Source organism: Labrus mixtus, unplaced genomic scaffold, assembly GCF_963584025.1.
Source record: "Labrus mixtus unplaced genomic scaffold, fLabMix1.1 SCAFFOLD_68, whole genome shotgun sequence".
Taxonomy (NCBI): Eukaryota; Metazoa; Chordata; class Actinopteri; order Labriformes; family Labridae; genus Labrus; species Labrus mixtus.
Window position 1 is genome coordinate 125,001 of NW_026870340.1, and position 10,000 is coordinate 135,000.

Genomic DNA, 10,000 nt, shown 5'->3' on the forward strand with positions numbered 1-10,000 from the left:
CGGTCTCCCATCCAAGTACTAGCCAGGCACGACCCTGATTAGTTTCCGAGATCGGACGAGATCGGACGAGTTCAGGGTGGTATGACCGTAAGCCATTATTGTGTGCAGAAAGGGGCCTTTTAAAGATGTCATGCCCTTGATTCTGGTTGAATTTTTGGACATGTGAATATGTCTCTATATGATAAAAAAAAATCATATGATCAAAAAAAATTAAAAAGCTTACAGCACATGGTATTCCCAGGCGGTCTCCCTTCCAAGTACTAACCAGGCCCGACCCTGCTTAGCTTCCGAGATCGGACGAGTTCAGGGTGGTATGGCCGTAAGCCATTATTGTGTGCAGAAAGGGGCCTTTTAAAGATGTCATGCCCTTGATTCTTGCTGAATTTTTGGACATGTGAATATGTCTCTATATGATAAAACAAAAAAAACATATGATCAAAAAAATGAAAAAGCTTACAGCGTCTGGTATTCCCAGGCGGTCTCCCATCCAAGTACTAACCAGGCACGACCCTACTTAGTTTCCGAGATCGGACGAGATCGGGCGTGTTAAGGGTGGTATGGCCGTAAGCTGTTATTGTGTGCAGAAAGGGGCCTTTTAAAGATGTCATGCCCTTGATTCTGGCTGAATTTCTGGACATGTGAATATGTCTCTATATGATAAAAAAAAAACATATGATCAAAAAAATGAAAAAGCTTACAGCACCTGGTATTCCCAGGCGGTCTCCCATCCAAGTACTAACCAGGCCCTACCCTGCTTAGCTTCCAAGATCGGACGAGATCGGGCGTGTTCAGGGTGGTATGGCCATAAGTCATTATTGTGTGCAGAAAGGGGCCTTTTAAAGATGTCATGCCCTTGATTCTGGCTGAATTTTTGGACATGTGAATATGTCTCTATATGATAAAAAAAAACATATCATCAAAAAAATGAAAAAGCTTACAGCACCTGGTATTCCCAGGCGGTCTCCCATCCAAGTACTAACCAGGCCCGACCCTGCTTAGCTTCCGAGATCGGGCGTGTTCAGGGTGGTATGGCCATAAGCCATTATTGTGTGCAGAAAGGGGCCTTTTAAAGATGTCATGCCCTTGATTCTGGCTGAATTTTTGGACATGTGAATATGTCTCTATATGAAAAAAAAAAAACATATGATCAAAAAAATGAAAAAGCTTATAGCACCTGGTATTCCCAGGCTGTCTCCCATCCAAGTACTAACCAGGCCCGACCCTGCTTAGCTTCCGAGATCGGACGAGATCGGGCGTGTTCAGGGTGGTATGGCCATAAGTCATTATTGTGTGCAGAAAGGGGCCTTTTAAAGATGTCATGCCCTTGATTCTGGCTGAATTTTTGGACATGTGAATATGTCTCTATATGAAAAAAAAAAAACATATGATCAAAAAAATGAAAAAGCTTACAGCACCTGGTATTCCTAGGCGGTCTCCCATCCAAGTACTAACCACGCCCGACCCTGCATAGCTTCCGAGATCGGGCGTGTTCAGGGTGGTATGGCCGTAAGCCATTATTGTGTGCAGAAAGGGGCCTTTTAAAGATGTCATGCCCTTGATTCTGGCTAAATTTTTGGACATGTGAATATGTCTCTATATGATAAAAGAAAAACATATGATCAAAAAAATGAAAAAGCTTACAGCGTCTGGTATTCCCAGGCGGTCTCCCATCCAAGTACTAACCAGGCACGACCCTACTTAGTTTCCGAGATCGGACGAGATCGGGCGTGTTAAGGGTGGTATGGCCATAAGCCATTATTGTGTGCAGACAGGGGCCTTTTAAAGATGTCATGCCCTTGATTCTGGCTGAATTTTTGGACATGTGAATATGTCTCTATATGATAAAAAAAAACATATGATCAAACAAAATGAAAAAGCTTACAGCACCTGGTATTCCCAGGCGGTCTCCCATCCAAGTACTAACCAGGCCCGACCCTGCTTAGCTTCTGAGATCGGGCATGTTTTTTTTTTATCTTTTATTATCAAAATTACAAAAACATTTATAATTCTTTCACATCATTTACAACAAATGCTATTACAATACATACACCCTCTAAATTAAACCTCCCCTCTGACGCAAACGGCACCCTAAAAACAATAAAAACATAGCATCAGAAAAAAAAACTCAAACCACCCCTGATACCCCCAACTCATGACAACTCTTCTGAGTCCCTCCCCCAAAGCAAACACCCCTCTGAAAACAAACCACAAAAACATACAAAAACCCCACAGTATTCTCAAAAAACCACTGAGAAAAAAAAAAACACCAAATCAAATCACCCATTTTCCCCATGACCAAAAAAGAAGCCCTCGTACCAAAAAAACAAAAACAAAATAATTTAGACATCCCACATAATTCCCTCCTCATTTACTCTACACACATTCGCACCTTCCACAAACATTCTCACAAACTCACTCTCATTCGCTATGTACAACAATTTAAGATGTGCTTTCCATTCATTCACAAACATTCTCCACACATTCATTTTCTTACTTTCATACAGTGCATAATTCCTTCTGTTAAAAACCGCTTTTCTTGCAAAAGCCAAAATTATATTCATTACATTGTGATTTTTTTGTTTTGTTCCCACCCCCAACAACACCGACAATTCCCACCCCCTTTCATTCCAACACTCATTCTTACTGCATTTCCCCAACATTTCTCTTATTTTTCCCCAAAAATAAACCAATTCCCCACACGTAACAAACAAATGTATTAAATCCTCATCCGTACTTTCACATACACAACACTTTCTTTCATACCTCTCCTTATGGATCTGATGCAGGACGATGCAGGTGAAGATCCTCCTGTGCCTCAGTTTGAAATCTAGGTCAAATATTGCATGTGGTGTATGCGGAATGTTAATGTTCTTCCATATCATGTTGCTTGTTATGTCCGGGTATGTGTCTGTCCATTTTACTTCGGATGTGGGTTTCTGTATTCTATGTGTGATTGCGCACCTATACCAAATTTTTGTAGTGACATCTGTAATGTTGTGTTTCTTCTCCCCTAGGCACAGGGAGATCCCCCCCCACATCGTCCTGCATCACTCCCTCCTTCTCTTTGATTAATTTTTCCCATTCGCTCGACAAAGACAATTTTACATTTGCAAACACTCTCTCAATCACATCCTTTCTGCACACACACCCTTTATTTTTTAAACCCCTCACCACCATTTGTAAATCAAAATCCCCCCCACAGTTCAGTAAATCCCTTATTCTAATATATCCCGCTTTCGACATAGCTTCACACTTAATTACCCTCTTCCCATTTTTAAAATACGGGCTCGAGAGGAAGGGCAGTCGTAGCACTGACCCTCTCGTTCCGCACTCTGGTACAGTCCAGGATGAAACCTGATACCACGCACTGAGTACTTCCTGGAAAAACCGTGGCAAGTGTTTAAATGAATCCGGGTTATTGATCTGGTACAGGTTGTCCTCGTTGTAGAGTCCAAAACTGCACAGATATTGTTTGAAGTGGTTTTTCCAAACTACGTTCCGGTTCTGGTCCATAAATTTGCCTATCAATTTGACTCTTAGTGCTACTTTTTTTGTAAGTAAATCAATCAAAGCTAGCCCCCCCTGATCTTTAGCCCCTATTATTGTTTTGTGAGCTATACTCGCTGCTTTGTTTTTCCAAATAAAGTCCCTAATGGTCTTTGAAATCTCCTTAAAGGCCCAGTCCGGAAGCGTACAAGTACTCAGCGCATGATTCACTTTGGACAACACGAGAGCATTTGTTACGGCTACCCTTCCTCTCAACAATAGACCCCTCGCTTTCCACAAATTCAATGTTTTTTTAATTTTACCCACCACCTCTTTCCATGTTACATCATCACATTCATTCTCATTTTTCCCCATATTCACTCCCAACACTTTTCTTCTCTCACACACCGTTTTAAATCCCCACTTATTAACTAGATTGGATTCCTTACCTAGTAACATAATTTCTGACTTATTTTCATTTACTTTTGCCCCAGATGCTCTTTCATAAGTTTGTACATGTTTTAATATCAATTCTATATCCTCCTCTCCTTTTACCATTATATTCACGTCATCTGCATACTGTATTATTTTTACGTTTTCCTTACCTATACCTTTTATGTTTACGTCTTCCGATATCAGTGCTGCCAGCGGCTCTGCTACCAAGCTGTACAACAGCGCTGACATCGGACATCCTTGTCTCACTGACCTTGATATTTTAAAAGAATCAGTTAGTTCCCCGTTACATTTTATCTTGCTTTCCGCTCTGTATACAACATATTTATCCATTCTCTCATTCTCTCCCCGAATCCAAACTTCTCTAACACCTTCCCCATGAACCCGTGATCTACTCTGTCAAAAGCTTTATTTAAATCAATCCCTAGCCATATTCCCCCCTCCCCTTCCATATCCCTGACCGTCTGTTTTATTGAAATGATTGAGTCTGCTATGTCTCTGTTTGGTATACTGTATGATTGTGTTTGTTCTATGATTGTTCCTATTACCTCCCTGATTCTATTGGCTATTGTTTTCGCTATGATTTTGTAGTCTGTGTTGAGTAGGCTGATTGGTCTGTAGTTGTCCAGATTTTTATTGTCCCCCTTGTTTTTGTAAAAAATAGTAACCACCCCTTCCCCTAAACTTTTTGGTATATGTTTCACTTTTTCCATATATTTACTCAATTTGTTCACCAAGGGCACCAGCTGCTCTTTGAAAGCTTGGTAGAATTCCGCAGTTAGGCCATCGCTCCCAGGACTTTTGTTTTTGTTTAACCCCTCTAAAGCACTTCTGATTTCTCCCTCTGTAAACTCACAATCACACCACATTTTATCGTCCTCGCTTAGTTTTTTCTTTAAGGCACCCAAAGCTCTGTTCACACTCACGCTATCACACTCCTGTCTCGAAAACAGGCTTTCATAATAGCCCTTTACTATTTCTAAAATTCCCTTTTTATCTGTCACACTTTTACCTGCTTCATTTAATAATTCGTTTATTTCTGTTCTTTTTTGTTTTTGTTTTTCCAGACCTAAAAAAAAGGCTGTACTCCTCTCCCCCTCATACATATATTGTATTTTACTCCTAATGGCTGCACCCCTACTCTTTTTAAGTTCAATCACTGCCAACTGTTCTTTTAAATGTATGTATTTTTCGACATCTACATTATCTACACTGTCAAGCGATGCTATTTCCTCACTTAGTTGTTTTCTCAAATTCTCTTCCTTTCTATTTTCTCTCCACTTTTTCTCTTTACTATAATTGATACACTTTTTTTTAATTCTGACTTTTACACTATCCCACCACACATTCATATCTTCACTCTCATTCCACTCATATCCCACATCATTCAACAATCTTTCCATACTTTTCACAAACATTCCATCATCCAGCAAGCTTGCATTAAAGCACCGTATCCCTCCTTTACGTACATTCGTTTCTTTTCTAAACGTGATTTCTATTCCAGCGTGATCGCTCCACATATTAGTTTTATATTCAACTTCTTTAATCCACCTCACTACCTCGCATGTCACCAAAGCATAATCTATTCTAGATTGTTTTAATCTATTCAGTACAATTTGTCTCCTGGAGAACACCCTCTCCCATGGATGTAGCAATCTCCAAATATCAATGCATTGTTTCGTTATCATTATATCTTTAAGTGTCCCCCTGCTCACATCCCCCTTAAACACATTATTTTTTGACACATCGGTGGGTGTCATCGCCACATTAAAGTCACCGATTATTATACAATTCCTTTCCCACCATTTGCTTATTGCAATGAAGAATGTTTTCCTTTCTTTTTCTCCATTCGGTGCATATATATTTATGATTCTTATATTTTTCGTTTCATACACACAGTCTATTACTATTATTCTTCCTTCTTTGTCTCCATAAACCAAATTTACCCCTGTTACCCGACCCGTTTTGACTAAAACCGCCACTCCTCTCGCCCTCGACGTGCCATTGGAGCAGAAAATATGGCCCACAAAGTCTTTTTTTATGTCTTCCACCAGGGAATCATCCCACCTGGTCTCCTGCAGGCACAAAACGTCATTCTGCAAGGAAAGAATCGCATGTCTTTTTTCTTTGTTCCTTAGTCCATTCACGTTTATCGAAAATAAATTAAAGGCCATTATCATAAAAATAAAAACAAAAAAAACGGATTTACAGGGGTTATTGTCAGTCATTATTTGTCCTTACATTTCAATTTTTTCACCAACTTTTTTCGTTGTCCAAGACTTAGTCTTTTTTGCGCACTCGCCAGTTCACTCACATCCATTTCGCTGTCCGTTTCATTGGGACTGGTGCTTTTACCCGTATTATTTAGCGTGATTTTTCTCCCTCCCGCCTGTCCAACACCACTCTCAGGCATCTCCCTCCCCTCTGTGCTCATGCTTACCCCCGGGTCTTCTGCCACGTCCCTTCCGTCTCCTTTTTTCCCTCTCTCGCTCGTTTTTCGCTGCTTCTGCTGTCCTCCCTCTCCAGCCAGCTCCGGCGTCTCCAGCTCGCACTCTGACGCCCGTTCTCCTCCGCTCTCTCCGCTCTGCTCCATTTCTCCGTCACTGTTCTCGTCTTCTCTGATCTCCTTCCTGCTTGCTCCGATCACCTCCTTCTCCTCCGCCTCCTCCTCGTACACCTCCTCCGCCTCGTCTTCATCCTCGTACACCTCCTCCACCTCGTTCTTGCTTTCCTCTCCGTTCTCACACTCACATTCATTTTCTCTTTTTTTACAGTTTGTGCATTTTGTGCTGTTCGCGCTGCACTCTCGCGCAAAGTGTCCCTGCACCCCACAGTTGTGGCACATAAATTCTGGACACTCTCTCAGGATGTGTCCCGGCTGGATGCACATCCTGCACACTTTTTGTTGTCTATCATGTATTACTCTAAAGTATTCGTTCCCCATCACAGTGTTAAACTTTGTGGAGTAAGGGAGTGACTGTACCTGGTCATTAAATCTGACCCGGACAAACCTCGTTCCGTCAGCTATCATTGTTCCAGGCCACATTCTGCGTTTTATTGGTGATGTCGGTTTCACTCCCCATCCCGTCAGCTTCCAAACTATTTCTTCATCTGTGATATACGCTGGCAGGTTTAAAAAAGACACCACCAGCTCATCATTATTTAGTTCTCTCGCCACGACTCTGGTCTCTCCGATTTTAAATCCATCCAGCAGCCTTTCCTTTCCTTTAATGTTGCTCACCGTCACCTCCAGTTTTTCAGGTCCCAGGGTTCTGCACGCCAGCAGGCCCCCACAGATCATTTTTATGTTGCTCATGACGTGATTTAGAGGAACTTTGTCTCCCACCATTTCAATGTTTAGTGTTAGTTTTCTCTCAAAAGACACTTTTGCTTCCTCTTTTTCTGCTCTCTCGCCACCTCTCCCATTCTCTTCGCATGCGGAGCAATCAGCCCGCCGCTCCTCTCTCTTCCTCTCTCTCCGTCATCCATTCCGTTCCCTGTTTCATTTGCCGTTTTCATCCGTCCTTTTTGTCCGTCGTTCTTCTCGTTGTCGTTTAATCCATTCCTTTGTTTCAGTGCCATGTTTGTTTGTTCACGTTGTTGTCCGTTCTCTTTTCCTTTTTCCATCTCTCCAGTCCGTGGTCCTGTCATCTTTGTGATCCGTCCGTGTGAGTTTGCTCGCGACATACGAGCAAACATTCACAAAAAACAAAAATTCTTCACAAAATTGTGGAAAAAAAACAGGAAAAAAAGGTGAAAAGAAAAACGATCCCCCTAACAGTCAGTGACTGCTGGGGGACATTCACTCACAATCTGAGGTATTTAAATAAATCCAAAGCGCATCCAAAAAACAAACAAATTAGTCCAGCTGTCCTGCTCAGTACTGACACGTCAGCTCTCCTTCAGCACCACACAAACTCTGACAGCAAAAGGGGCGTGTTCAGGGTGGTATGGCCGTAAGCCATTATTGTGTGCAGAAAGGGGCCTTTTAAAGATGTCATGCCCTTGATTCTGGCTGAATTTTTGGACATGTGAATATGTCTCTATATGATAAAAAAAAAACATATGATCAAAAAAATGAAAAAGCTTACAGCACCTGGTATTCCCAGGCGGTCTCCCATCCAAGTACTAACCAGGCCCGACCCTGCTTAGCTTCCGGGATCGGACGAGATCGGGCATGTTCAGGGTGGTATGGCTGTAAGCCATTATTGTATGCAGAAAGGGGCCTTTTAAAGATGTCATGCCCTTGATTCTGGCTGAATTTTTGGACATGTGAATATGTCTCTATATGATAAAAAAAAACATATGATCAAAAAAATGAAAAAGCTTACATCACCTGGTATTCCCAGGCGGTCTCCCATCCAAGTACTAACCAGGCACGAACCCTGCTTAGCTTCCGAGATCGGACGTGTTCAGGGTGGTATGGCTGTAAGCCATTATTGTGTGCAGAAAGGGGCCTTTTAAAGATGTCATGCTCTTGATTCTGGCTGAATTTTTGGACATGTGAATATGTCTCTATATGGTAAAAAAAAACATATGATCAAAAAAATGAAAAAGCTTACATCACCTGGTATTCCCAGGCGGTCTCCCATCCAAGTACTAACCAGGCCCGACCCTGCTTAGCTTCCGAGATGGGACGAGATAGGCCGTGTTCAGGGTGGTATGGCTGTAAGCTGTTATTGTGTGCAGACAGGGGCCTTTTAAAGATGTCATGCCCTTGATTCTGGCTGAATTTTTGGACATGTGAATATGTCTCTATATGATAAAAAAATACATGATCAAAAAAATGAAAAAGCTTACAGCACCTGGTATTCCCAGACGGTCTCCCATCCAAGTACTAACAAGGCCCGACCCTGCTTAGCTTCTGAGATCGAACGAGATCGGGCGTGTTCAGGGTGGTATGGCCGTAAGCCATTATTGTCTGCAGACAGGGGCCTTTTAAAGATGTCATGCCCTTGATTCTGGCTGAATTTTTGGACATGTGAATATGTCTCTCTATGATAAAAAAAAAACATATGATCAAAAAAATAAAAAAAGCTTACAGCTTCTGTTATTCCCAGGCGGTCTCCCATCCAAGTACTAACCAGGCCCGACCCTGCTTAGCTTCCAAGATTGGACGAGTTCAGGGTGGTTTGGCCGTAAGCCATTATTGTGTGCAGAAAGGGGCCTTTTAAAGATGTCATGCCCTTGATTCTGGCTGAATTTTTGGACATGTGAATATGTCTCTATATGATAAAAAAAAAAACATATGATCAAAAAAATGAAACACCTTACAGCATTTGGTATTCCACAGGCGGTCTCCCATCCAAGTACTAACGAGGCCCGACCCTGCTTAGTTTCCGAGATCGGACGAGAACGGACGAGTTCAGGGTGGTTTGACTGTAAGCCATTATTGTGTGCAGAAAGGGGCCTTTTAAAGATGTCATGCCCTTGATTCTGGCTGAATTTTTGGACATGTGAATATGTCTCTATATGATAAAAAAAAAACATATGATCAAAAAAATGAAAAAACTTACAGCACCTGGTATTTCCAGGCGGTCTCCCATCCAAGTACTAACCAGGCCCTACCCCGCTTAGCCTCCGAGATCGGACGAGATCAGGCGTGTTCAGGGTGGTATGGCCGTAAGCCATTATTGTGTGCAGAAAGGGGCCTTTTAAAGATGTCATGCCCTTGATTCTGGCTGAATTTTTGGACATGTGAATATGTCTCTTTATGATAAAAAAAAAAACATATGATCAAAAAAATGAAAAAACTCACAGCACCTGGTATTCCCAGGCGGTCTCCCATCCAAGTACTAACCAGGCCCTACCCTGCTTAGCTTCCGAGATCGGACGAGATCAGGCGTGTTCAGGGTGGTATGGCCGTAAGCCATTATTGTGTGCAGACAGGGGCCTTTTAAAACTGTCATGCCCTTGATTCTGGCTGAATTTTTGGACATGTGAATATGTCTCTATATGATAAAAAAAAACATATGATCAAAAAAAATGAAAAAGCTTACAGCACCTGGTATTCCCAGGCGGTCTCCCATCCAAGTACTAACCAGGCCCGACCCTGCTTAGC

At 42.1% G+C, this 10,000-nt stretch overlaps 6 non-coding genes and 10 pseudogenes across 6 annotated transcripts; all 16 read right to left on the reverse strand.

The window, feature by feature from the left end:
* Window positions 1–93, reverse strand: part of LOC132969671 (5S ribosomal RNA) — a 120-nt pseudogene extending 27 nt beyond the window's left edge.
* A 123-nt stretch (window positions 94–216) lies between these two features.
* Window positions 217–325, reverse strand: LOC132969609 (5S ribosomal RNA; annotated as a pseudogene).
* A 125-nt stretch (window positions 326–450) lies between these two features.
* On the reverse strand, window positions 451–569 carry LOC132969485 (5S ribosomal RNA; annotated as a pseudogene).
* A 122-nt stretch (window positions 570–691) lies between these two features.
* LOC132969251 (5S ribosomal RNA) lies at window positions 692–810 on the reverse strand. Its single transcript, XR_009671540.1, has one exon. It is a non-coding gene; the product is annotated as a 5S ribosomal RNA (ribosomal RNA).
* Window positions 811–931: 121 nt separating this feature from the next.
* Window positions 932–1,040, reverse strand: LOC132969448 (5S ribosomal RNA; annotated as a pseudogene).
* A 122-nt stretch (window positions 1,041–1,162) lies between these two features.
* On the reverse strand, window positions 1,163–1,281 carry LOC132969369 (5S ribosomal RNA). Its single transcript, XR_009671652.1, has one exon. It is a non-coding gene; the product is annotated as a 5S ribosomal RNA (ribosomal RNA).
* Window positions 1,282–1,403: 122 nt separating this feature from the next.
* On the reverse strand, window positions 1,404–1,512 carry LOC132969604 (5S ribosomal RNA; annotated as a pseudogene).
* A 122-nt stretch (window positions 1,513–1,634) lies between these two features.
* LOC132969508 (5S ribosomal RNA) lies at window positions 1,635–1,753 on the reverse strand (annotated as a pseudogene).
* A 6,270-nt stretch (window positions 1,754–8,023) lies between these two features.
* LOC132969272 (5S ribosomal RNA) lies at window positions 8,024–8,142 on the reverse strand. The gene has a single exon (XR_009671560.1). It is a non-coding gene; the product is annotated as a 5S ribosomal RNA (ribosomal RNA).
* Window positions 8,143–8,263: 121 nt separating this feature from the next.
* Window positions 8,264–8,373, reverse strand: LOC132969065 (5S ribosomal RNA; annotated as a pseudogene).
* A 121-nt stretch (window positions 8,374–8,494) lies between these two features.
* Window positions 8,495–8,613, reverse strand: LOC132969521 (5S ribosomal RNA; annotated as a pseudogene).
* A 119-nt stretch (window positions 8,614–8,732) lies between these two features.
* On the reverse strand, window positions 8,733–8,851 carry LOC132969385 (5S ribosomal RNA). The gene has a single exon (XR_009671667.1). It is a non-coding gene; the product is annotated as a 5S ribosomal RNA (ribosomal RNA).
* A 123-nt stretch (window positions 8,852–8,974) lies between these two features.
* Window positions 8,975–9,083, reverse strand: LOC132969104 (5S ribosomal RNA; annotated as a pseudogene).
* Window positions 9,084–9,448: 365 nt separating this feature from the next.
* Window positions 9,449–9,567, reverse strand: LOC132969390 (5S ribosomal RNA). The gene has a single exon (XR_009671672.1). It is a non-coding gene; the product is annotated as a 5S ribosomal RNA (ribosomal RNA).
* A 123-nt stretch (window positions 9,568–9,690) lies between these two features.
* LOC132969217 (5S ribosomal RNA) lies at window positions 9,691–9,809 on the reverse strand. Its single transcript, XR_009671508.1, has one exon. It is a non-coding gene; the product is annotated as a 5S ribosomal RNA (ribosomal RNA).
* Window positions 9,810–9,931: 122 nt separating this feature from the next.
* The window catches only part of LOC132969458 (5S ribosomal RNA), a 109-nt pseudogene continuing 40 nt past the window's right edge, over window positions 9,932–10,000 (reverse strand).